The sequence below is a fragment of the Hemiscyllium ocellatum genome, chromosome 19 (assembly GCF_020745735.1).
Source record: "Hemiscyllium ocellatum isolate sHemOce1 chromosome 19, sHemOce1.pat.X.cur, whole genome shotgun sequence".
Classification (NCBI taxonomy): Eukaryota; Metazoa; Chordata; class Chondrichthyes; order Orectolobiformes; family Hemiscylliidae; genus Hemiscyllium; species Hemiscyllium ocellatum.
The window spans coordinates 22,868,051-22,895,433 of NC_083419.1; the positions used below are offsets into that span (position 1 = coordinate 22,868,051).

Genomic DNA, 27,383 nt, shown 5'->3' on the forward strand with positions numbered 1-27,383 from the left:
CATTTTTTTTTGTTTTCGTTTGCATGTGGTCAATATTTGGCTTCGCAACGTACATTTCCTGAATCGATAAGGCGATTTGAAATGATGGACTTTCCTGCCGGACTCCGAGGATTTCTGGCCAAAACGTGAATGTTGTTTTTGAAACAGGTGGGAGGTTTTTTAGCCGTGGCATTGTGCCAAGCCACTCACTCGGCATCTCCGGCATCCGCAGGGTCACAATTAATGAGTAAACCATCGGTGCAATGGAATTTTTTTTTTCATTTGTAAGAGACTTTCCGGGAATCTTGGTCGCAGAAGTCAAGCGTTCTCCGTTGAAAGGAGTAACTAAAATTGGCCGAAATTAACAGGGTAAGATTATCGTGTGCACTGACGGCCAATTTATGTATCTGTGAGGCTATAGAGGAGCAGTTAAGCAATGGACACCTTTATGTTCTATTTTAAATGTCCAAAATGTGCAGGTCAGGTGAATTGGCCATGATAAATTGCCCATAGTGTTAGGTGCATTAGTCAGAGGGAAATGGGTCTGGGTGGGTTACTCTTCGGAGGTCGGTGTGGACTGGTTGGGCCGAAGGGCCTGTTTCCACACTGTAAGGAATCTAAAAAAGGATCGAAATTTCAGCCATCCGCGTTAAACACAGGTTATGCAGTCTAATGTAAAGTAAGACTTCAGTCTAGCTTGCTGTTTGCAAAAGTGTCAACAATCCTTTCTGTAGTGAATAACAGAGCTTTTTGTACAGATTTATACTCGACCTCTTATAGCACTGATTTGAACCTGTGCCTCTGTTCCAGAAGTAGAGTCACTACCACGGCGCCTGGACATACTGCAGCTAATCTCAGTTTTAACGGCAATCTCTACTTCTTGCGAAATTGGTTTGATAAAATGAGTGCATAAACTCAGAAATTGCTGACAAAATAACAGTGCGCACTTTATACTTTTTTTAAAAAAAGGCAATTTAGAGATAAGGTAAACTCATACGTCACGAGTTCGGAATCCCCAGAACTTACTGGGCACAGTTTTGCCAGAGCTGACAGAATGACCACCCCCGGCCCCGCGGCCTTATACAGTGACTCACCAAAGTTTTGCATCTGTGTTGTCAATACAAATTCAGCTCAGTCATTTGGGGCTCGTCGCCCCATGTCAAAGAATGGTGTTCGTGATATGATTTATTGTCCTGGCAGGCCGACCAGTCTGGAGTAAATAATGAGGCCATGGAGACTTGATCGTACAAGTAGTAACTTGTTCCCTGAGGCATTTTCTTAAGGTTTGTTTTAAAGGCCTTAGTGTTATTTCTGCTTTTTGTGTCGTTCATAATCTATTCTCTCATTCTCCCTCTATCCAATTTGAATTTAACCTCATTTCACTTCCCTGTTCCTGATCCATCTATTCATGTTCGAATTTCATTGAGGCCATAAGTCATTAGACCTAACATTCAGAAGCTTCTAGATACCCTATTAACATGAAGTGGGGTAAGGGTAAAAATATCTAAATCATGCTGCTGGAAGCTGGAGCCAAGGGCTTTCATCATAAGATGCATTGTTACAAAGTTAGAGAAGTGAAGGTACTCACACGATGCAGATGCAGAGGTAAATGTTCAATTTACTGAAATTACCAATATAAAATTGCCATACTCTAAGTAGACCAGAGGACTGCTCTCTCATGAGAGAGAGATGACTAGTGACCATTTAACCTGAGGGGAGAGATTGAGGAAGAGAGTCCTTCATGATGACCTGATTTGATTTGATTTATTGTAGTCACGTCTACCTAAGTACAGTGAAAAGCTTTGTTTGCAGGTAGTACAGGCAGATCATAGTAAGCAACGACATACAGAGCGTGGGGCTTAGACAGAATGAGGCATGCAGATTACACTGAACAGTAGATGCATGAAACAAGATCGACATGAGCAAGACATGAACAAGATCAACATTATTTGAAGTTAGAGAGTCCATTCATTAGTCCAACAATGAGGTGGAGATGCCAGTGTTCGACTGGGGTGGACAAAATTAAAAATCACACAAGACCAGGTTAAAGTCCAACAGGTTTATTTGGAAATACAAGTTTTTGGAGCGTTGCACCTTCATCAGGTATCTAGTGGAGCAGGATCATAGGACACAGAATTTATAGCAAAAGATCATCATGTTATACACGTGATGCAATATATTGAACAAACCTAGTTTGCTGTTAAGTCGTTCATCTTTTAGAATGGATTGCAGGTTTTGATTTATTAATATATAAATCCCAGAACTTCTTTCAAATCACATTCCTGAGATAAGTTTCTATATAAAAAAGTGACATCTCAGCTCAGACAATGCATTAAAGGTGTGAGGTTAGAACTTGAGTCAGACAGGTTCTATTTCCAAAGTAGGAATTTATAAAATATCACATGGATTGTCTGCCTGCAGATTGTGTGCTTTTTGAACAAAATAAAATAGTAGTAATAGTAGTAGTAGCTTTTTATTTGTCATTTCTACCATGTACAACTGATACAGTAAAAATAAGACAGCATTCCTCCAGGACCGAGGGTACTACATGGACATTACAAGCTACAGAATAGCACATGGCATAAAGTGCATAAGAAGTGCAAAAGGGGCAAATTACAGGATAATAGAAGAATAATAAATAATAGACATTTTTCTAGCAGCAATTCAAAGTCGTGCAAAGAATTTCAGATGGGAAAGAGTCCGATCATACTGTGTTAAGGAGCCTGATGGCTTGGGGGGAGAAACTATTACACAGTCTGGCTGTGGGAGATTGAATGCTCTGGTATCTTCCGCCAGATGGCAGGATGGAGAAGAGTTTGAAAGAGGGTGTGTGGGGTCTTCCACAATGCTCTTAGCCTTTCAGATGCAGTGTGTGGTGTAAATGTCTGTAATGGAGGGACGAGGGACCCTGATGGTCTTCTCAGTGGTCCTCACTATCCGTTGTAGGATCTTATGATCCAAGGCGGTGCAATTCTTGAATCAGGCAGTGATGCAGCAGCTCAGGATACTCTCATTAAACCCTCTGTAGAATGTGGTGAGGATTGGGGAGGGGAGGGAAGCTGTTGGGAGATGGGCTTTCCTCAGCCTGCACAGAAAGTAGAGAAGCTGCTCGGCTTTCTTGACTATGGAGCTCTCAAGTGTTCCCCGATGGATGAATGTACATCGCACAACAATTGCCAGACCGGGTTGTTCCCTCCCAGTCAGGAAACACCTAAGTGGTCAGGGACATTTGGCCTTGGATCTTCAGGTGACCATCCTCCAAGGTGCACTTCAGGATACGCAGCAAAGCAGAGTGGCTGAGTGGAGGCTAACAGACAAGTTTAGTACCCATGAGGATTGCCTCAACCAGGACCTTGGGTTCATGTAACACTGCAGGTGATCCCAATACACTATACACTCTCACACACAAGCACACACACACACACACTCTTACATACTCACACACTCATGCAGACCCTCTCTGATACACACGCTATCTTTCAGGAACACATAGACACACATCCCCACACTCACAATCATGTGCATATCCTCTCACAGGCATTTACTCCATCACACTCACACACACACTCTCTCTCTCTCTTTCTCTCTCTCTCCCTCCCTCTTCTCCGCGCTGCCCACATACACATATAAGTCTATGGGGTGAATTTGCATTTGCACAATTATATTTGCAGATAACTCTATTTTGTTCAAAAAGCACACAGTCTGTAGGCAATCAATCTATGTGACAGTTCATGAATTCCTACTTTGGAAATAGAACCAGTCAGACTCAAGATTGGAATACATATAGACTATAACCTCACAGCTTTTATGCTTAGTCTGAGCTGAGATGTCACTTTTTTTAAATAAAACCTTGTTATCTTGGGAATGTGACTTGAAAGAAGTTCTGGCATTTACATATTAATGAATCGAAACCTGTAACCCATTCAAAAAGATGAAAGACTTAACAGCAATCTAAGTTTGTCAATATCGCATCAGTTGTTTGACACTTTGATCTTTTGCTATAAATTCTGTCTCCTATGATCCTACTCCACTAGCCACCTGATGAAGGAGCAGCGCTCTGAAAGCTAGCACTTCCAAATGAACCTATTGGACTATAACCTGGTGTTGTATGATTTTAAACTTAATCCAAAACCAGCAGTGAAGAAGCTATTCTCAAACCTGTTGGTGCATGTGTTCAAGCTTCTGGATCTTCTGCCTGACTGTTGTAGGAGAGCATTATGAGGGTCTTTGATGTTGGCCCCTTTTCCATGACAATGAGAAGTAAATGGAGTCCATGGATGGAAGGTTGGCTTCTGTGATAATCTGGGCTGTGCACACAACCTTCTCTAGTTTCTTATGGTCCTGGGTCAAGGAGTTGCCAAACCAGACCCAAATAGTATGCACCCAAATACAATGCTTCCTATGGTACATCTGTAAACATTGGTGAGGGTCCTTATAGACATGCTGGATTTCCTAAGCCACCTCAGGAAGGAGAGGTGTTGTGCCTCAGCTGGTTTGGGAATTGAACCTACTGTGTTGGTTACATTTAGCAATTATTTTTGCAAAACAATGTTGCTGCATGAATTACCGAGATATCTTTCGTGCAACAACATTTCTTTGCACAAAACTGCTGATCGTAAAATAAGTTTGGGAACTCCCAGAAGCCATCTAAGAAATAGACACATCAGAACAATAAAACATCCATGTGTCTTATCTATTAAGAAAAAGAAAAATGTGAATGTTTTATTCTAGATAGGCAAAACAATCCATGTGTGTACTTGCACAAAAACTAACCATTGTAAAATAATAGTTTATCTTTGCTAATCAACAGATCATATTAACACTTGCTTTTTTTTCCAACACACATCTGCCTAATAAATATTTGCGCAGTTTTAGGAAAGAGTATTGACTTTCATTTGCCATATTTGAACATGTATTGCTGTGTTTGACCCTCAACTTAAAGTATTGTAGAGTGAAATAAATAGCAACTTAGACATCTAATACATTCAGCTTTTTCCAATAAATCAGAGCCATGGCTCAGTGCTGGCATGCTTGCTTCTCTATAGGAAGGCTGTTAAGTTTGAGGTGTGCTCTACACATTGCAGCACAGATTGAAATGCTGCTCCTTCACTACATCACTGAAGGAATATTGCATTGTTGGAGGTGTAATTTTTCAATGAGATATTAGGCTAAGGTTTGTGTTAAAGTAAACACAGTGGATAACGTGACACTATTGTGAAGGAAAGCTTCTTTCAAGTAATAATTCTTCCAAGTTTCCAGCCAATATTTATTACTCAGTCAGCAGCAGTAAAACAGATTCTCTGCTCATTACCATTTGTGTGATGTTGTTTGACACAACTGGCAGCTGCATTTATTGTATTTTGACAGTGACTACAACTCAAAAATATTTCATTATTTGTATACCTGCATTAACATATTGAATTTGTGAAAAATACTGCACAATTGTAAGTTTGGTTATTTTAAACCGAGTAGCTGCTTATTGCAATTAGTATAACGTTTTATACCTCTGGCTTGTTGTTTTCGTTTTTATTTTTGTTTTAGTCAGTCCAGTTAAACAAGCTGACTTGAGTACTTTCAGTTAAGCAGCTACTCTGCTTTTATGTGTATGTGTTTGCTGTTTAACATTTTTATTTTGGATTTTCAGCATCATTGCATGTATTTCTTTTTATATCTACATTTTTTGTCATATTTATTAATTTTGGGGATTGATGGCTGCTTGGCAGCATGGATTAGAAATATGGCTAAAAGATAGGAAACAGACGGTTGATATTGATGGGTATTTCTCAGATTGGAGATGAGTTAAATGTGGTGTTCCCTGGGGATCAGTATTGCGACCCTTGCTTTTTCTATAAATTATTTGGATATGGATGCTGAGGGCAAAATCTCTAAATTTGTAGATGACACGAAGCTAGCAATAGTGAATTGTGCTCAGGGACTTGGGACATATTGGCCATGCAGAATTTCAATGTAGAGAAATGCAAGGCAATGCATTTTGATAGAATAAATACCTAGAGACAATGCAGGCTTTGAGAGAAAGACCAGTAAAGAGTGACTGATGCAGAATCACATGTATGATTCCCTGAAATAATTGCTAAGAAGGCTTGCAGAATCCTTGGCTTTATAAATGGATGCATAGAGTATAAAAACAAGGAAGTGCTGCTATACCTCCACAAATCAATGGTACCTCCACATTTGGAGTACAATGTTTAGTTCTGGGCACCTTCACTTAAAGCTTTAGAGAGAATTCAAAGAAGATTATACTGGACAGATACAGAATGAGGGATTTTGGGTGCAAGGAAAGATAAATTAAGCTTATTCTTCTTGGAGTGGAGAAGATTAGCAGGTGACGTTTATTGAGGAATTCGATGTTATACACACTTTTGACAGTGTAATGAAAGATATTATGCTTATACAGTTGGTATGTCAATTTCAAGATTGTCAGCAAGAGAGCTAGGAGTGAGATGAGGAGAAAAGTCTGCACTCAGAATTGTTTGGAGTTGGAATGTGCTGCCAGGGTGAGTAGTGGAAGTAGATTCCATAGGAGGTCTCAAAACAGACCTGGATATACATTGAAAGTAATGAATTTAAAGAGCTATGGAAATAGGGCAGAATAATTGGACTAGCTAGGTCTTCCTTTCAGGAGCAATGGGTTGAATGGTATCCTTGTACTGTGTAATTCTATGATTTTAAGAATTTCCACTGTTAAAAAATTATTATCTTTGAATTAATTACAAGATTTAAGGGGAGAAATTTAGCTGGACACTATTTCTGTGTTCAGAAACAGTTTGGGGCGTGTGGTGAAAGCCATTTTGAATCCATCTGAAGCCAGACACAAAATGTATAGACAAGCCAACCAAACCCATGCTGCTTCTCATGGCATCTGCACTGTTTGAAGATATGAATACCAAGGAACTTGTCATTGTTGCCAGTGACCTGAAGGCAAGTTTATTTTTCCTCCAAAAATACTGTTAATACATCACAAAACATTTGAACTTAAATGCAACAGAGTCTGCAATGATGTTCGAATTGTCTTCAGACAGCATGTTCCACACAATTTATTTTCAATTGCCTTACTATTGACAACATAGATTCCATGTCAGCTATATGGCCCAAAAGCAAGATATTTCAAATTCAAAATTACCAAAAATGGAGCAGAAGTAATTTTTTCTCCATACACCATGTTCCATTCTGAGTAACTTCAATACATTTTCGATTATCTTGATTTTTCATAATGTACATTCTTTGTAAGGCCCTGAGCAAGGTGTTATACAGTTTCCAGCCTCTTGATGTACAACTGCTGGAAGACCTTAGACTATGACCTTCCCGTTTGTGCTTCTGTGGCAACACCCTTGAATTTTAAAGCTTCCCTCAGGACCTAGTCCTGAGCCTTGGAATGGACCAGCCTGCAACATTCAACAGAAGACAACTCTTTGCATTGGAAGACCAGTAGATTTCAGGCATACCTACAAGTAATTTTCACAAAATTAGTTGCCCTCTGGGTGTAGTTGATGTTTGCCTGTGCATCCCTGGGAACAGACTGTGGACCACCTAGTCCCGCATCACAGAAGTGCTTGAGATGAACATTGCAAAAAGCGTTATATCTATCTCCACATCTTTTTGACAAAGATACCTGTTTTAGATGACCACCAAAAAGCCTGAAAAATAGGCTTTACAAAAACTGTAACAGAAAAAATACAGACACAGAATAGATATGCAACACTGTGACCTAAAATTAGTCCTTTTTGCCACATGAAACTTAGTGCAATGAACCAATTTTGCCATTTAATAGGTTATTAAAATGGTCAGTAAAAGTCTATAATTTGATAAGGAGATGTACAATAGAGTTGTGATGGGTGGAATAATAGAGTGACATTGTGTGATGGTGTGATATGGGTGTTGTGGATGAATGGAATTCACAGCAATGAATACTGATGTTAAAAAAAACGAATTACTAGTGTAAGCCACTAATCCAAATAAGTGGAGGAGGTCTGGGTGCTTGTTCCAATGATAGGCAACTAATTTTAGCAACTAAATCAAAAACGGATATTAGGCAGCTCTTTATATAAGTAACCACCAGTTCTAGGTGGCCAGCAGAATGTTTGCATTAAAAAAAATAGACACAGAACAAGTATACAACATTACATTCCAAAATTAGTCATTCTAGCCATGTGGAAAGTGGGTGCAACAAGATCAATTTCTATCTCTGAAATGACTAAAATAGCAGATGTAAAATATAAGCCTGAAGCAGTGGCTCACATGTATAGCTTAGATACCAGTAATAAAATGGCCACATGGAACTTAGTGCAATGAACCAATTTTTGCCATTTAATAGGTTATTAAAATGGTCTGTAAAAGTCTATAATTTGATGAGGAGATATGAACATATGCAAAACGAACTCTGATATTTTGGGTGGACATTCTTTGTTTAGAATTGATTAATATCCATCTGAAGTGGTAGCCTGTCTTTTCTGCTTTTAATGTTGGTAGATTGAGCATTTTTGGGCTTATATTTCAGTAAATAGGTTTTGTTTTTATTTTAACTGTATGCCGCTCTCTACTTTCTCTTCATTTTCTGATGAGAATGAGAAAGATTAGAAAATAGGGAATGCTGTAAGTTTTTTCTAAATAGAGTTATATGTGGATGGACAGTCATGAAGGTGGTAAGACTATCAGCGTAATGCTAGGACAAGTTTAGCAAGTACACTTAGCAATTGCGTGTTGGAAAATTAAAATCAGAACTGCTTAGTGCAGGAAGCCATTCAGTCCGTCAGATCTGCACCAGCTGTCTGGTCAACATGATGGTGCCATTCTGCTGCCCTTACCTGTGACACTTCATGTTATTTCTGTTGATTAATCATATGATGTCCTCTTGAATACCTTGATTGATCTCCTCTTCTAGAAAGTGCATTCTTGATCTGAACCACTGGCTATGTGAAAAAGTGTTTTTTCGCAACATGTTTACTTCTTTTGCAATTCACTTTAAATCTGTGCCAGCTCATTCTTGATCCATTCATGAGCTGGAACAGTTTCTCCATGTCTATTTCTGTCTAAGCCACTTCATAATTTTGAAAACTTCAACCCAATCTCTGTCAGCCCCTGCCTCTCCAAGGAAAATAGTCTCATCTTCTCCAGACTATCTTTTTAAATGAACTTTCTCATCTCTGGAACAACCCCTACAATCCATATATGTCCTTCCTAAAGTCAGGCACTCAGAAATGTACACAATACTGTTATTGTGTACGTTGCTGTCAAACTGTTATTTTATAAATTCAACTTAACCTCCCTGTCCCTCTATTCAATGACACTATTAATAAATCATAAGATATTAGTATTTTATTAACTGCTGTTTGCACCTGTTCTGCCACCTTAAATGCCTTATGCACCCAGATCTCCCTGCTCCTACACATTTTTAGAGTAGTACCCTTGACTTTGTACTCTATCTTCATGTTTGTGCTTCTGCCAAAATGTAATACCTCACACTTTTGCACATTGAACTTCATCTGCCATCTGTCTATTCACCCATTTCATCTGCTATCAATGTCCATTTGATGTTCTATACTATTCTCCTCACATATATTAACCTTCCAAGTTATTTTTAATCACCCACAAAACTTTGAAATTGTCCCTTGCACTCCAAGATCTAGATTATTAGATAAATCATGAAATATAAGAGTCCCAATACTGACTCTAAACGGACCTCGCTATAAAGTTTGCGGCAGCTTGAAAAATAGCCATTCAGCATTACACTGCTTTGGAAGTCAGTTTTCTAATCCACTTTTACCACAGTGCCTGTTATTCCATGGATGCTAACGTTTTTTCATCTGTTGTATCAAACACCTTTTGGACATCTATCTATGCTACATGAACAGCATTATCTAGATCAACCCTGTATGTTCCCTGTTCCAATAACTCCAGTAAGTTAGTGAAACATGATTTTCCACTGGCAAAATGCATACTGAAAATTCTTAATTATTCCCAATGACCCTCCCCTAAGTCCCTCTTCCCTACCTTTTATCTTAGCCTGCTTGGCACACCCTCCTCATTCCTGAAGAAGGGCTTATGCCCAAAACGTTGATTCTCCTGCTCCTTTGATGCTGCCTGACCTGCTGCGCTTTTCCAGCAACTCATGTTTAAGTTCTGATCTCCAGCATCTGCAATCCTCACATACTTCCTAATTAACCCAATTTTTCTCCTTTTATCGAAATATTATTAGGTCAGATTCCCTACGGTGTGGAAACAGGCCATTTGGTCCAACAAGTCCACACCGAACCTCCGAAGAGTAACCCACCCAGACACATTTCCCTCTGACTAATGCACCGAATGCTATGGGCAATTTAGCATGGCTAATCCATGTGACTCACACATCTTTGGATTGTGGGAGGAAACCGGAGCACCCAGAGGAAACCCATGCAGACACAGGGAGAATGAGCAAACTCCATACAGATAGTCACCCAAGGCTGGAATTGAACCTGGGTGCCTGGTACTGTGAGGCTGCAGTGCTAACCACTGAGCCACCATGCCACTTCCTGAGCCGTGCCACCCCCCTACCTCCCCCCTCCAGAAATTCATTAGTTCTGGAAGTATCTGCATTCCCAAAGTTAATCTGTATTGTTGAGTTTTTCTTTACAAACCTTTTTTGAACAAGAGTGCAATATTTGCAGTTCTCCAGTTCACTGGCATTGTCGCCTTGTCCAACAAAGACAGAAGGATTATGGTTAGTGTAGCTGCAATGTTTTCTCTCACTTCCTTCAATATCCCTGGATGCATGTTATATCATCCTGGTTCCTTGTCAACTCTAAGTTCCAAAAGCTTATGTAAAACCTCCTAATCAATTGTGAACCCTTCTCGTGGCTGTGTTTTATCCTGTCACTATGTTCTTAGTAACGGTTGCTTCCTTGGTAAAGACAAGAGTAAAATAAATAAATACCTCATCAACATCCCTTCTTAGATCCTCATTTGCTCTATCCCTTCTTTTTAATGGCTTTTTACTTGGTATATATGAGACAACAGTTTGGGATTCCTCGTTAAATTAGCTGCCAGTTATTTTCACATTTCCTCTTTGCTTCACTTATTTGCTTTTTCATTTCCCTTCTGAAAATTTTGTACTGAGTTTCATTCTCAGTTGTATTTTCTCCCTCAAACATAACATAAACACACTTTCTCATCTTTATTATCTGGACTAAAACAAAAATTACTGGAGAAGCTCAGCAAGTCTGGCAGCATCTATGGAGAGAAAGCTGAATTAACTTTTCAGGTCCAATGACCCTTCTTCAGAACTGAAACAGTTTTTTTCAGCAATTTCTCTTTTTGTTTGTAATTTCCATTTTTTTTATTATTTGAACTATCTTTTGTTTGAGAGTAGCTTATTGTTTACTAACCTTTGTCTTTCCACTAACCTTTATCTCTAGTCTATCCGGTTCAGCTCCTTCTTGCCCCATCGAAGTTGGTTGTCCCTCAGTTAATTGCGTTTTGTCTATTATCCTTTTCCACTATAATTGTACACCCTATAATATATACAATAAATATATTATATGTTCCTCCACTGACTCTTGATCTATTTGTCCTATTTTATTTCCAATGGCCAGTTGTAGAAGTGCCTCCTTTTTGTTGAACTGGACACCTATTGGTGAAGGAAACTTTACTGAACGTAACATCAGAATGCTTATCCCTCTCTGACCTTAGTACTTTGACTTTCTTAGTCATTTTCAGGTAATTAAAGTTCCTCATTTTAACTATTCAACAATGCTGGTACCTTACTATAATTTCCTTACAGATTTGTTTGTTGAATACACTCAATAATGTAATTACATCCTCCTTGTTCCTTAGCTTTAGCTAAATTGATTGTGTCCTTGAACCTTCTGAAACATACTTTTTTGTACAGTAATGGAACATTCTCCTCAAATATCTTCAATTTCTATCTTTCCCGCACATTCTGTAACCAGAAAAATGCAATATCCACTCCTGCCCTTCCTTCAACTAAGTCTATTATTGCCACATCATAATTCCATATGGAAATCTGTGCCTGTAATTCACCAGTTTTATTTATTATACTCTGTGTAGTAACTACACAGAGACCTATTACAAAAAGTGTAACCATGATTTAGAATGTTTTAATATCTCCAATCAGTTACTCCTGAGCCAGATATCTGTTCTCCATGCTTGTGCTACTTATCTGTCCCAGTATTTTGTGCACCTGGTTTTACTCACTCATGCAGAGAAAATTTATTAGGATGTTGTCAGGGTTGGTGAATTGCAGTTATGAGGAGAGATTGGAGATGTTGGGGTTGTTTTTCTTGAAACAGAGAAGAGTGAGGTTTGAAATGAGTGAGGTATACAAAATAACAAGTAGATATGGAGTAGACAGGAGGAGCCTGCTTCTTTTGGCAGTTAGTTCAAAAACCAGCAGTCACAGATTCAAGTGGCAGAAGGATTAGAGGGGACGTGAGGAAATACCTTTTTAAGTAAAGGATGGTGGCTATCTGGAATTCACTACCTAAGTTGGTTGTGGAGGCAGAGATTCTGAAACTGTATTTTTTTTTAAGTACCAGTAATTTGCATCTTTAAATGCTGTAAGCTGCAGGGCAATGGCCCATCTGAAGGAAGAAAGGACTAAAATGACACCTGGTTGTCTTTGTATTGGCATGGAGAAGATGGGCTAAATGGCCCCCTTCTGTTCTCTATCATTTCAATGGTTCCTTTGCAATCAATCTCTGCTGTTTATGTAAAGTTACTCTCCCCTCTTCCCCACCCCCCACCCCAATATTTTCTCCCAAAAAGATGCTTTGTTCGTCAAGTTTGTAAAGATACAATAATTTTCAATTGGAAATGTTTTGTATGGAAATTGCACTTAAAGTAAACTTTTCTCCATGTGCATGCTCTGTTCTGAATATGAATGCCAAATGCAAACCACTTTGAATTGTATATCATGCTAATTAATTGACCTCTATACAAGGGTCAGTACTTAGCGTATGAAGGGTATCTTATCCTTGCTGTGTATTACCAGGTTGGGTAAGGTGAGTTTTGATCATTTTAATTTGAAAACTTTGCTGTGGGCATCAGTTGAGAGTTTCCCTGGCTGCTTTCTCTGAGGCTATTCTAGTTTGTTTCCCAAATTAATTCTGTGGATCAATTTGATTAGTTGAACAGATTGGGAATTAATTTCATACTATGTTGGCAGTCTTCTGGTAACTCCAGGTAAAATATTACATACTGGTCATAAATCTTTTAACAAATCAAAAGCAGCAACAAAGCAGGATGCATATTTTTGAAATCTATAACCTTATTAATCTCTCACAGTGTTACATGACAGGAGTCAAAGCTTCAGTGAAGTCTTCTGTGGAGTTAAGGTACAGACTAGGTGATAAGAAAACTGTGTATGTGGAAGTTTGTTTAGTCAGGTGTCATCTGCTTATTTTATTCCATCATGTCACGTCCCATTCTGTGAAAGTGTGCTAATACTCCAGTCCACTACCTGGGACATTACAAAAGTTAGAGATTGATTCAAAGTACTCAATTCCTCCTTTTACCTGAGGGATGGACTAGGGTTAACTGAAAACGCTAACTAGGTATCTGTACTTAACAAGAATGTGCTATTTAGGAGATAGGGGAAGCACTAAATGAATATATTTTGTCAGTATACACACTGCAAAAAGACAGTGTTGTCAAGGAGAATACTGAGAAACAGACTACTAGACCAGATAGGTTGAGGTTCAAAGGAGGGGGCGTTAGAAATCCTGGAAAGTGTGAAAATAGATACATCCACTGGACCAGATGGGATTTATCCTAGGATTCTCTGGGAAAGCCTGGGGGGAGATTGCCAAGCTTTTGGCTTAGATCTTTGTCACCTTTGCTTACAGGAGTAGTACCAGAAGATGAGTGGATGGCAAATGTTGTTCCCTTGTTAAAGAAGGAGAGTAGAGAAAACCCTGGTAATTATAGAACAGTGAGCCTTACTTCGGTTTTGGGTAAAATGATGGAAAAGGTTATAAGAGAGAGGATTTATAATCATCTTGATGGAAATAAATTGATTAGGGATAGTCAACACAGTTTTGTGAAGAGTAGGTCATGCCTCACAAATGTTATTGAGTTCTTTGAGAAGGTGATCAAACAGGTGGATGAGGGTAGAGTGGTTGATGTGGCGTATATGGATTTCAGTAAGGCATTTGATAAGGTTCCCCATGATGGGCTATTATACAAAATACAGAGACATGGAACTGAGGGTTATTTAGTGATTTGGATCAGAAATTGGTTAGCTGAGAGAATACAGAGGGTGGTGTTTGATGGGAAATGTTCATCCTGGAGTTCAATTACTAGAGGTGTACTGCAAAGGTCATATTTGGGTCTCCGGCTGTTTATCATTTTTATAAACGACCTGGGATGAGGGCGTAGAAGGATGGGTTAGTAAATTTATGGAAGACACTAAGGTTGGTACAGTTGTGGATAGTGCCGAAGGATGTTGTAGGTTACAGAGGGACATATATAGGTTGCAGAGCTAGGCTGAGAGGTGCATATGGAGTTGAATGCAGAAAAGTGTGAGGTGATGCACTTTAGAAGGAGTAATAGGAATAGAGAGTACTGGGCAAATGGTAAGATTATTGGCAGAATAGATGAGCAGAGAGATCTCAGTGTCCATGTACATAGATCCCTGAAAGTTGCCACACAGTTTGATAGGGCTGTTAAGAAGGCATACAGTGTGTTAGTTTTTATTGGTAGAGGGACTGAGTTTTGGAACCATGAGGTCATGCTGCAACTGCACAAAACTCTGGTGCAGCTGCACTTAGAGAATTGCGTACAGCTCTGGTCACCGCATTATAGGAAGGATGTAGAAGTTTTGAAAAGGGTTCAGAGGAGATTTACTAGGATATTGCCTGGTATGGAGGCAAGGTCTTATGAGGAAAGTTTGAGGTGTTAGGTTCTTTTCCTGAGGTCTCACACACAATATGAGATTCATGCCCACCAATTTCTGCAAACAGTTAAAATTTATTAAAGCTTGTACAAGCCAGGTGACCCCCTTTGATCCTCTTCACAGGTGTGCAAAGTTGAGTCAAAGAGGCCCTGAACAAAGAAAACACATCCCCATTATGCAGGTCATTTGGTCATGCTTACAGATACTCTAGCCATTTCCCCACAGTCATTGAAGACAACTCCCAGTTACTCACAGGTATAACAGTAGGATGAGATCATCTTCTGAGATAATGCTAATGCCCTAATCCTGGGGAATTGTTATGCAGATGTTTTCCTGACTCAGTAATTCCCCAAGACAATGTAGGTATGACCTACCTAGCTTTGGGGGATCACTAGAAAGTGTTTCTAAATGGAAGAGATTGAACAATAGCTTGATTTGAAAATAGCAGGAGAGTAGTAGCAAATGACTGTCTAAATGGAGTGGGGAGTCACCCACATTCTTGCATGAGTGTTGTCTCCACCCAAAGACAGTGACGTTTAATCCTTTAATGTTACATTAATGTCCAGAGAGATATTCCCATTTAATCTTTTAACATTAGAGAGGAACTTGAGGCTATTTTCATTAGAGAGAAGAAGGTTAAAAGGTGACTTAATTGAGACACATAAGATAATCAGAGGGTTAGATCGGGTGGACAGTGAGTGCCTTGTTCCTAGGATGGTGATGGTTAGCATGAGGGGGCATATTTTCAAATTGAGAGGTAATAGAAATAAGACAAACATCAGAGATAATATCTTTACTCAGAGAGTAGTAGGGGCATGGAACGCCTTGCCTGAAACAGTTGTAGACTGCCAACTTTATGGGCATTTAAATAGTCATTGGATAAGCACATGGATGACAATGGAATAGTGTAGGTTAGGTGGGCTTCAGATTGGTTTCACAGGTTGGTACAACATTGAGGGCTGAAGGGCCTGTACTGTGCTGTAATGTTTTCTGTTCTATATTCTTTCCTGGTTCCCAAATGCCTGCAGAGTTAGTTTAGAGTCTCCCCAATAACACTAGCAAAGCGCCTTACAAGGAACTCAGTCTCTGTCCTGTTCAGGTGCAACCCATTGGCTTGTGCATTTGCTGTCTTTGCCTGAGCTAGGTACAGCATGCCAGGAATTTGATGCCTTCCTCCTGTACGATCTTTCCAGCCACTAACTCATCTGTCTTATCCTCCAATTTCCCTACTCACTTACACATGGCGCTGGAGTATTTCGGAGATTGCTACTTTTGAAGTGCTGCTTGCTAATTTTTTACATAGCTTCCTAAGTTTTATTGCAGGACCACATCGCCCAATCAGTGTACACTGTTGATATCAATGCGGACTGTGACCTAAGGATGATCACTCTTACCCCAAAAGAATGGCCGTTCTGTGACATCCTTGATCCTGCACCAGGCAGGCAACATACCATCCTTAAATTATTTTTGTGGCCTCAGAAATGCTTGTCTATTCTCCTAACTAATGAATCACCCATCACTACTCCTCTTTCACTCTTCCTCCTTCCCTCCTGGCCTACTTGTAGTCCCATGGTCCTGGCACTAGTTGCAGTCTTATGAAGAACTATCAACTGCAGCAGTAATCCAGGCAACTCCCAGCCTCCTGGATGCATCACAGTGATTCCAGCTACTGCTCAAGTTTATGCAGTCAGTAACACTTTCTGTACTTTAATTAGGTAGGAAATCAAGGGTTGTGGGGATAAGAGAGGAAGTTAGAGTCCAGGATTATCAAATCAGCCATTATCTCATTGAATAGTGAACCAGACTTGATAGGTTAAATGGCTTACTTCAGTCCCTCGATCCTATGGTCTGTCTTGTGGTCATCTCGGTTATGTGAAGTATCCACGATTCTCCAGGTGTCATAGGATTCAAATTCAACATGGCTGAGCTGCTCTGTTACAACTTAAGCTTACTTTAGCATTTTAAAATATAAACATATAACTAAAGATTAATGACCTTACAGTTCTCCCTTTATGTCATTGTTGATATTTTCTCTTATCAAATTTCACATGTAACTTTTCATAGCATGGTTTCCTGGAGGTTAACAAAGACAGAAAAAGCCAAAGTAAAAGATTACCTCCCTCCTTTTCTCACACTGAACACCTTGACTAACCCAGCTTTTCGTGATCCCATTGTCGGCAGAAGATTTACAGTCATATCTTTGGTCTGTGCTTCCCTCATAACCTGCTGTTTGGTGAACGTGAGGGATCATGATCTTTTCTTCAGAAACTAAGGTGTGGATCAGTTGGTCAAGTTGTGTTCTTACAGATCGATATATACATTTGTTCAGCAAATAATATTTGACATTTTCTTATCCAAATGTCAAAATCCTGCAAGTGAGATGATCAAGATTCAAATCAATCTTCCGCATCAATACACATTATGAAACAATAAAGGTTAATATTAATAGATATGAATGATTTATTCAGAATGGATTAGCTCCAGATTCTGCGTATGCTTTTGTAACCAAACTGCCTCAATGTAATTTCATGCTGTTAATAAAAGTGTGAAGTAATTTCTTATCCAGGTTACAGGTGAATGGGCATGAAGCCACAATTACTTCATATACTTTAGTGTTCCATTGAGTTCTATAATATTCCACTTTTTTTTGTATTCTTACATTCATTAGAAGCTCTCTAACACTCTGGTCAGACCACATTTAGAGTATTGTGTGCAGTTTTGGGCCTCATATCTCAGGAAAGATGCATTGTACCAGGAATGAACAGCTTTAACATTTGGGGAAAGTTGGAGGACTCTGTGCCTGTACTTCATGGAGTTTAGAAGGATGAAGGAGAATCTAACTGAAACTTACAGAATACTGAATGATCTGCACAGAGTGGACGTTGGGAAGAAATTTCCATTGATAGTAAAGACTAGGAACCGAGGGCACAGCTGTAGAGCAAAGGGAAGATCTTTTAGAACAGAGATAAGGAGAACTTCTTCAGCCAAAGAGTGGTTAGTCGATGGAATTTATTGCCACAGAGGGCTATAGAGGCCAGATCATTGAGCGTATTTAAGATTGAGACAGGTAAGTTCTTGATTGTCAATGGGATCAAGGGTGAAAATGGGAGAACGGGGTTGAGAAACCTATCAGTCATGATTGAAAGATAGAGCCAACTCAGTGGGTTGAATGGCCTAATTTCTGCTCCAATCTCTTATGGCTTTCTCATCCTAGAGTAAAAAGGACACCTAGCAAGTTTGGAATTGAATTACACTTGCAATTGGCACTCCAAATGCCAATGAAAAAACCTCCAAATGTAATTGCTTCTTGTGCATTAAAGTTTTGTTTCCATGCAGATGAATACAAATCACAGCATTTTCTGTCTTGTTTGTTTATCTGGAAAATTAAAACTTTTTCATTAAATACTCAAAACAGGAGCCTTTCAAAGATACAATGTCAGCTTAGCGCATTCCCCATGCTTGGAGCAAAAATTAATCGTGTTAAAACGAGAATTCTTATGTCAAAACAACGATCAAATATACAATAGGCTGAACATAAATTAATTGAATGTTGTTTGACTGTTTATTCAATATTGATGAAGAATGTGAAAACAATAGAACCAATCAATGAATTGCTTGTTTCTTTTTAAAAACTACCAATTGTGAAATGGCAAATAGCAATGTTAGAAGTACTTTAAAAATTTTGGCACATATCAAAACTGAAAAATACAAAGAGCAAGGACAGCAATTCATAGAATCATAGAATCCCTACAGTGCAAAATGAAGGCTATTCAGCCCATCAAGTTCACACCAGTACTCCAAAGAGCAGCCCAGTCAGACCAAGCCCCCATCCTATCCCTGTAATACCACATTTCTCATGGCTAATCCCCTAGACACTGTGGGCCATTTAGCATGGACAATCTACCTGACCTGCACATCTTTGGACGCTGGGAGGAAACTGGAGCACCCGTCTTAAACCCACACAGACACAGGGTGAACATGCAAATGTCACACAGACAGTCACCCAAGACTGGAATGGAACTCAGGTGCCTGGCGCTGTGAGTCAGCAGTGCTAAGAAGCACTGTGTCACTGTGCCACCCAAGTCCTCAGGACTCTTTTTGTTCCATCACCTGCTGCGAAGAAACTAGACATTGTCAATTCCCAAATGAAAGTCAGAGTCGTACCTAGTGACTTCAACTCACTGTTTGGTCCTCCAGGCTGTCAGCAGTAACAATGTCTTGAGGTATTTTCAAGAGCACCAGCTGAACGCCGGTATGGTATCTGACAACTACCAGCTTCACAGAACCCCCATGTCACCTCTCTGATTTACTTGCAGGATGCTTCTGTCTCTAAAGATGCACTTCAGGGCACAACAGTAGCTTACATGACAAACACACTGCATGTATTGCAAGCAAACGGCTGTCTCTCTGAGTCTAAAGTGACTGGTCCTCACTGAAGTACATGGAGGTATTCGTCAGTCAGGATGTTGCAACAGTTGATCAAAGACATCCTCAGAGATGAGTTCAGGGGCATTGCCATGCTCAGATTCCAGTCAGGGCCCTGTTGGTCCATGGATCCATGTGTCTGTAGTCTGTGGAGTGGATTGCAGTCAGTCCTGTGGCTCCTTAATGTCCAATCTGAGAGTTAAGATAAACAGGCATTTATCAAGTATGGGCACTTCCTGTACATGCTGTCCAGTTCCAACACTCAAGGAGGTGATCTGCAGTCAATTATTTCTCTGTCAAATAAAGGCAAGGGGTTCAGAAGAAAGGGGACTTCTGCGTTGGGAAGGAGAGTGGGTGACTGATTCATGGGGATTAGGGACCTTAGCTAGACAGCAGGAGGGATGACAATTTTAAAGAAGGGCAAATGTATACGCAAGGGGGTATGTTATGGTAAACCATGGATGAGAATGGGGTCATGCAGGAGGAGGAGAGATCTTATTCAAAGGTAAGGATTGCCTTGGATTCCAGGGATGACAGTCTATGACCAAATCTGGCATGGTCACCTCGTGTCCAAGAGTCTGAGAGAAACATAGGCAGCTGCAGGGTCCTATAGACAGATTGGGTAGAGCCCCTCGGGGATATGAAGCCAAAATGGGTTCATGGGAAGGAGACTTGGATGTTGGAGCCCTCACATAAAAGTGGAACCCCTGCAAATTACTTTCTGAGCAGGGCTTGCTTTCACCTTCCATTGTCTTGGAAATTGCAGCTACGCAATGGGAAACAAAATGGCTGCAACTGCACAATAAGCGGATGGGGTAGCTATCTTAACCTGTGAGGGAGAGGGCTATAAATTCCAGTAATATGAGGCCCTGCAAGGGACAACACTACAAACACATATTCATAGAAGAATCCCTAGTGTGCAAAGAGGCCATTCGGCCCATGGAGTCTGCACCAACTCTCCAGTGCATCCCACCCAGAACATGAACCTAATCTGTACATCTCTGGACTGTTGGAGGAAACAGGAGACACGGCGAATGTCTGTGTACAGTTTGCACGTTCACCCAAGACTGGAATCAAACCCGGGTCCCTAGCATTGTGCGGCAGCAGTACTGTCCACTGAGCCACCGTGCACCTTTGCTTATACAGGAGACACACCCGACCACCTGGAGATGCTTGTGCATTGCCTCACTGTGTTATACACCTCCCAGGCTCAAACATTGCTGTTGTGTCAAGTGATCAGCAACACATTCAAGGCAACTGAGACCACTGTTGCCATATTGAGACTTTTCTAAATGCAACCTTCACATTGCTGACATGTGATACAAGCTGATTTGTGAGAGTTATTTCTGAGGGGCCTGACCGTGATAACTCCTCTGATTGAATGGGCACAGGCAATGGCACTGAATTTGTCTCCTTGTGGGGATAGAGCACCTGGGGTGAGGTCAAGGTGACCCACCCCTTATGTCACCATTAACCTAAGGGTCAATGGCTAAGGCAATGAAGTGCAGACCTGTGCATGTATCCAGTAGACCCTGGTAATCTCTGCGGCAATCACAAAACTGTCCATGGAGGCAGCCAGATGATTGCATGCTTGCAGCAACTTGTTCCACATAGTGTAACTGTAGCCTCTGGGCTGTGAGGGCCATTGCCTCCCACAAACCTGTATGTTGTCTTATACATATGCATTGAGTCCCTGATTGCTATCGCTATGGGGTCCTCCTCCCTTAGCCTGAGTAGGTACCTAGTCCCCAGCAGTCCTTTGTCTGCCAGCAGCCAGTGGTATTCCTCCCTTGACCAGCTGCTGAGATATGCCGGCGATGTGCTCACCACTTGTGCTCCTGTCTCGAATCTGGCTAATGTACCCTCACAGTGTCAGCATCTGAGCTAGTGGGGCATAGAAGGCAGCCTCTCTGATGCTTCATCTGGGGTCTCTGAACTCTCTTCTTGAGAACTGGGGATTATTTGACCACCCAGATGGCCTGCTTGACCACCCAGACGTGGACATTCTACTTATACCTGCAAGTCACAGAAGAGAAAAGGCATCAGAGTCAAGAGTTTTTGTGTGTGATAAATGAGTGACCAATGAGGTTCACGTGAGAGTTGGTCCTGGTCTCCTGAGATGACTTGGATTTCCTCCACATGTTGGGCACCCCACCAACCACCTGGGTCTTCCTGCCCTATTGTGGGCTGTAATTTTCCTAGATTCAGAGAGAGTAGGGAATAAGTGAGATGGAAGTGGGTGGCACAGCCATTGGTTCGAGTGCATGGGGAAGAAAGTGTCCTGAATGTTTGAGAAGGCCAGGTTGAGGGCATTCGGGGTTAGTCTGGGAGGTTTGGTGGCAGTGATGTGGGTGAAGCAAATGAGGCTAGATGTCGCGTGCATCAGCAAGAGTGGTAGAACTTTGGTGGTGGATGGAGAGAATAGTGAAGACAGGACAGGTCTGTAGTACTAGAGAGAACATGGTGGTAATTGCCCTGGAGGAGTGGACAATGTAATGGACATTTTGACGGCACTGCTGGACTTTCCTTCTGACAATTCAGGTTGCAACCTCTGACCAGACTGCAGGGTCTTATGATGTGGCTCCCTCTGCTGGTCCTGCAAGAAGAGGACATCCTTCCTCTACACCACCCCATTGACCAGAACATCCAGGTCCCTGCCTGCAAAACACAATACCAATTTTCCTTTGTTTGATATGTCTGGGGAAAGTATTATGAATGATACAGGGTAGTTTCAGAATGCCAGTGCTAATTGGGGTACCCAAACAACATTTTAAATAACAGTTGGAGGCACCAGGGATGACAATCCATTTCATGATATACAGTTATGCTGGCTGTAACGACTGGGTAGAATTGGTGAGTATCAGACAAGATGGGCACTATAGGGGCATGCCAGGTAGTTAATAAGGCAAGTATGGGATGATGTGGTGAGAAGTCTTGCTCGGCCTCAAGGTGAACAAACCATGAAACACGACAAAATTGATACAGTCGAAATTTTGTAACATTCAGCCCATAATCACTGTGTTGGCCATGTCACTTATGTTTCCACAGGCAACTGACCTGACAAAGTCATTAGTGCCAGTCCACTTCTCTTGTCATCTACTAGTGCTGTGAGGGAGGAATGGAGTAAGCTACGTTCAAGGAAGTTCTGACCATTGTGCCCTTCCTGGATTTACAAGAGTGTTTTTGTGCAAATAAAGAAAATATAAAGATTACTCTGAATTGGCAGATACACAGGTGAAAAAACAAGTTAGGCAGGTCCATTGCTTGCCTGCGCATTTGTTGACCAATTATTCAATGGAGTCTCACTGCAAATAATGTGCCCTCAGTTAACTGACCAATTCTATCCTTAAACCTACCTGGAGTGACTTAGCAACTGCCTCCTCACCCCCTAAATTAAGTAGTATCATGAACAACTGTACAGGCATTTCTGCTTGACTCCCTCAGGCATAACATATGCTGATTGATATATTATGGTTACAAAAATATTATTTGCATGCACAAAATGAAAAATGTATAACATAGTATGTGTATATATTATACACACTATATATTTCCTTATATACCATTATGTCTTTTTTGTTCTCTGGATAAAGTTCTTCCCAACTTACAAAAAAATCAACAAATTCAAGACGTGACACAAAATCAAATTTTTTTTTAAAAATCATACCATCTAATCAACATTTTTTATACGGCTGGCCACAAGAAAAGTGGAACCTTTTCACATCCATAAAGTGTTTTTTTTAATTCATTCATGGGATGTAGGTGTTGCTGGCTGGGCCAGCATTTATTGCTCTTCCCCAATTGCCCTTGAGAAGGTGGTGATGAGCCACCTTCTTGAACTCTGACGGGGCATGTGTGTGCAGATGTCTTTCCAGGCAGGCAGAATGTAAGTTGTAGACTTCGATAGATCATGTTGATCTGATTTTTTAATTTGTTTTCCAAATTCTTATATTTTTCAATGTACAATGATGTATAAATGTGCAAGTGCTTTATGAAACACTACAAGTAACTTTTAGTCAGTGATACAGTGTGGTATTGTGTTTACAGCATTGTAAATTCCTGCAAATATTTTCCCAGAGAAGCCAGTTCCTCTGTTGGCTGGAGCTTCAGTCATTGAATTGGGCTTTGTTCACTTCACTTTTTATTTTCTGATAATGCTTTTGTTCCTCCCAACTGGCTACAGTCCATATAGATCTTGGTAAAATCCTTCCTTTCTCCTATTTGGGTCCACCCTAAGCTAAACTTTAATCAGTGTTCCCAGGCTGCACTGATATATCAAGAGTAATTCTCAGCTAGCTCTGACCCCACATGCACTGTACTGTAATCTACTCAATCTTTCAAAGCCAATTCAAATCCAACCTGAATTGTCTCCATCCTGATTGAAGGAGAAAGTGAGGACTGCAGATGCTGGAGATCAGAGCTGAAAAATGTGTTGCTGTAAAAGCGCAGCAGGTCAGGCAGCATCCAAAGAGCAGGAGAATTGACATTTCGGGCACTTTTCCAGCAACACATTTTTCAGCTCCATCCTGATTGATTCATGGCAGGTTCACCCTCCACTCTAATCATCTGATCACCCCATTATGGTTTCCTAAAGCCATTTTACTTGGCGTTTTCTCAAACTGGTTACAAAGTTTGATGCTTCTTCTATATTTGACAATGGTACTTATAATACTGGAAAATTAATCAGGCTTGCTGTGGGCAGCACTTGTGGCACAGTAGTTAGCACTGCTACCTCACAAGCGCCAGGGACCCGGATTCGATCACTGCCTCGGATGACTGTTTGTGTGGAGTTTGTAGATTCTCTGTATCTGTGTGAGTTTCCTCTGGGTGCTCCAATTTCCTCCCACAGTCCAAAGATGTGCAGGTTGGGTAGATTGGCCATGCTAAATTGCCAATATTGTCTAGGGATGTGTAAGTTAGGTGATTAGCCTTGAGAAATGCAGTGTAACAGTGAGACGGTAGGGATGGTGGGTCGGGGTGGGATGCTTTTCGGAGGGTCAGTGTGGAATCAATGGGCCGAATGGCCTGTTCCACAGTGTAGGAATTTCTGTGATTCTATGAAATAAGATAATGAGGACATGGCCAGAGAGAAGGCTGAGGTCGCACAATAGGTTTATGACATGGATTTGAAAGCAAGGGATTGTTGAGTAGAAATGGAGGGAATTATCTGTGAACAGGAATAAGAGGAAGAGTCAAGTAGTTTAATGAGGAACAGAAAAATATGTTCCAGCATCATTCAACTTATCTAAGGAGGCAAAATGTTGGGTATTTGTTGTTCAGGCTTCGCCCAAAAATGATTTTGAATAGTTAGATTATTTTGATGACTTTTCCATTCCTGACGATATCATACTAAGCAGCTCCAAAGAGATGAGAATTTTATTTTATTGAAATTGTTATGATCTGGAGTACACTGACTGAGTGTTGAAAACAGACTCAAAATAGTTGGAGCTGTCAAGAGGCAGTTGAAAGTGTATTCAAAAGAAATATTTTCATGGTTATGACCTCCTTCAGTGCTACAAGAAATGAGGGCTTACAATACATATTCTAACTTTGTTCAGAGCTGGCACAGATACAATGGGCCAAATGGCCTCCTTAAGAGCTATGATCTTCTTGGAGAAAAGATATCTGAAAATATATATAAAGAAAATATTTATTTCAAGGTTCAATTAGGTTCCGATGGTCACAACATTTTCAAAGACATGCTATGGTCACGTTTGGTCATATTCTGATTCCTCTAGCACATTGTTCACCATCTGGGAGCAGTTTCTTGGTTCTTTCAGCTCCACCTTTCTCAAGTATGGCTTTGCTTGTTCTAGGCTAATATTTGTTCTGTTCATTCATTTTTCCATTTATAAAACTGGGCTAATGATTGGCCCTGGGATTAAAAAATAGATCTTGCATTCTGTCGTGCAATTTCAGTTTTTCAGTTTGTGGGCGGCACGGTGGCACAGTGGTTAGCACTGCTGCCTCACAGCGCCTGAGACCCGGGTTCAATTCCCGACTCAGGCGACTGACTGTGTGGAGTTTGCACGTTCTCCCCGTGTCTGCGTGGGTTTCCTCCGGGTGCTCTGGTTTCCTCCCACAGTCCAAAGATGTGCGGGTCAGGTGAATTGGCCATGCTAAATTGCCCGTAGTGTTAGGTAAGGGGTAAATGTAGGGGTATGGGTGGGTTGCGCTTCGGCGGGTTGGTGTGGACTTGTTGGGCCGAAGGGCCTGTTTCCACACTGTAAGTAATCTAATCTAATCCCATAGACTGCTCAGTGGATCAAACTTTGTGCTCACCTTCACATGTTCCTGCACAAGACCAAGATACCATAATTTATTTTAATGAGCCTGTACTTGCTGTACTCCTACATTCCCTGTCTCACTCGAGTGTTCTTGCACCTATCTACAATGGTATTCCTAATATGTCCATGTCCAAATTCATCCTACTCCTCCCATATTATAATAGACTAATGTGTTCCCACTCTGCAGTGTTCCTCGCCCTCATTCTGCAGCTTTCACCTCTTGCTGAACTAAAATCTGTCCCTGGCTTTGCCTCTGTCTCAAACCCCCTACTGTTATCTGATACCTAGCTCCTTTCACTTGCTGTTTGAAACCATCCATGCTCCACTTCACTTACTACTCCAAAATAACTCAATCAGTCCACCCACTGCTCACCTTACATCCCAATGTCCATATGCACCAATATTCCTAAGCAAGATTTACCCATTTAATCCTATGCATCAATAATGGGAAAGATGGGAATTGTTAACAAGATCCTTTTTACAAATCCCATCTGTCAAATGTAGGCTTTGAACAACCACACTGAGAATGGTCTTTTCTAAACAAGTTTAGGAGTAGACAATATCCCTGCAAACCAAAGCTCCAGTCCTGGTTCCATAGTGCAAACCTCCCATGCACTTGTGGAGAGACATCAGTAATATTGCATATTTCTGAGAAGTGACTTCTCTACAAATTAGTTACCTAAACACAGCAAATATGGAGGTGATCATTTGGGCATTCACTAACTTTAAAAACAAATCCAACATAGGCAATACCATAAAACAAAACTGTGGTAGAAGCTGAACATATCCTTACATCTACCTCAATTAAAATGGCATTTGGAATAGTGAACAGAATAAGTGATTTTAGACTCTCCAACAAGCAAAAAAAATTATTCCCCCCAATAATCTCTCCCAACCACCAGCTGTAAAGCAATATATTTTTCATACAATCCATTGATGTGCTCCAAGTTTAAGTGATGAGCATTTTTATTTAGTTCAGGGACATGGGTTTCACTAGCTGGGCAGCATTTATAGCTTGTCACTAGTTGACCTTAAAGGTGGTGGTGAGCTGCCTCCTTGAGCCTTTGAAGTCCATGTGCCTCAGGTAGATACACAATGTAATTAAGGAGGGAGCTCCGGGACTTTGACCCAGTAACAGTGAAGGAACGGTGATGTATTTTCAAGTCAGAATGATGAGTGGCTCAGAAGGGAACTTTTAGATGGTGGTGTTCCCATTATTTACTCTCTTTGTTTTTCAAGATCGTAATGGTCATGGATTCAGATGGTGCTTTCCAAGGATCTTTGGTGAATCTTTGCAAGCATCTTGTAGAGGATACACACTGCTACTACTGAGCATCGGGATGGTGAAAGGATTAAATGTTTATGGATGTGGTGCCAATGAAGTAGGCTGCTTTATCCTAGATGGTGTCAAGCTTCAAGTATTGTTGGAGCAGCAGTCATCCAGGCAAGTAGGGAGTATTCCATCACACACCTGAGTTGTGCCTTGCAGAGAGTGGAAGGCTTTGGGGAGTTGGGAGGTGGGTTATTTACTGCAGGATTCCTCATTTTTGACCTCTTTGCAGCCACTGTATTTATATGGCTAGCAGTTCAACTTCTAGACCCCCAGTGTCGATAGTGGGGGATTCAGTTGTGGTTATGTCATTGAATGTCAATGGTCGATGGGAAGATTCTGTCTTTTGAGATGGTTATTGCATATCATTTATGTGATGTGAATGTTACTTACCACTTTCAGTCCAAGCCTGAATATTGTCGAGGTTTTGCTGCACATAAACATGCACTGCTTCAAT

At 40.7% G+C, this 27,383-nt stretch overlaps 1 protein-coding gene across 1 annotated transcript in view; it reads left to right on the forward strand.

Moving 5' to 3' along the window:
* The first annotated feature begins 264 nt into the window (after window positions 1–264).
* LOC132824902 (ras association domain-containing protein 9-like) overlaps window positions 265–27,383 on the forward strand; it is a 53,521-nt gene continuing 26,402 nt past the window's right edge. Inside the window, exon 1 of the transcript XR_009645724.1 lies at window positions 265–348. The gene's annotated coding sequence lies outside the window, so the exon portion shown is untranslated. The remainder of the gene's footprint in view (window positions 349–27,383) is intronic.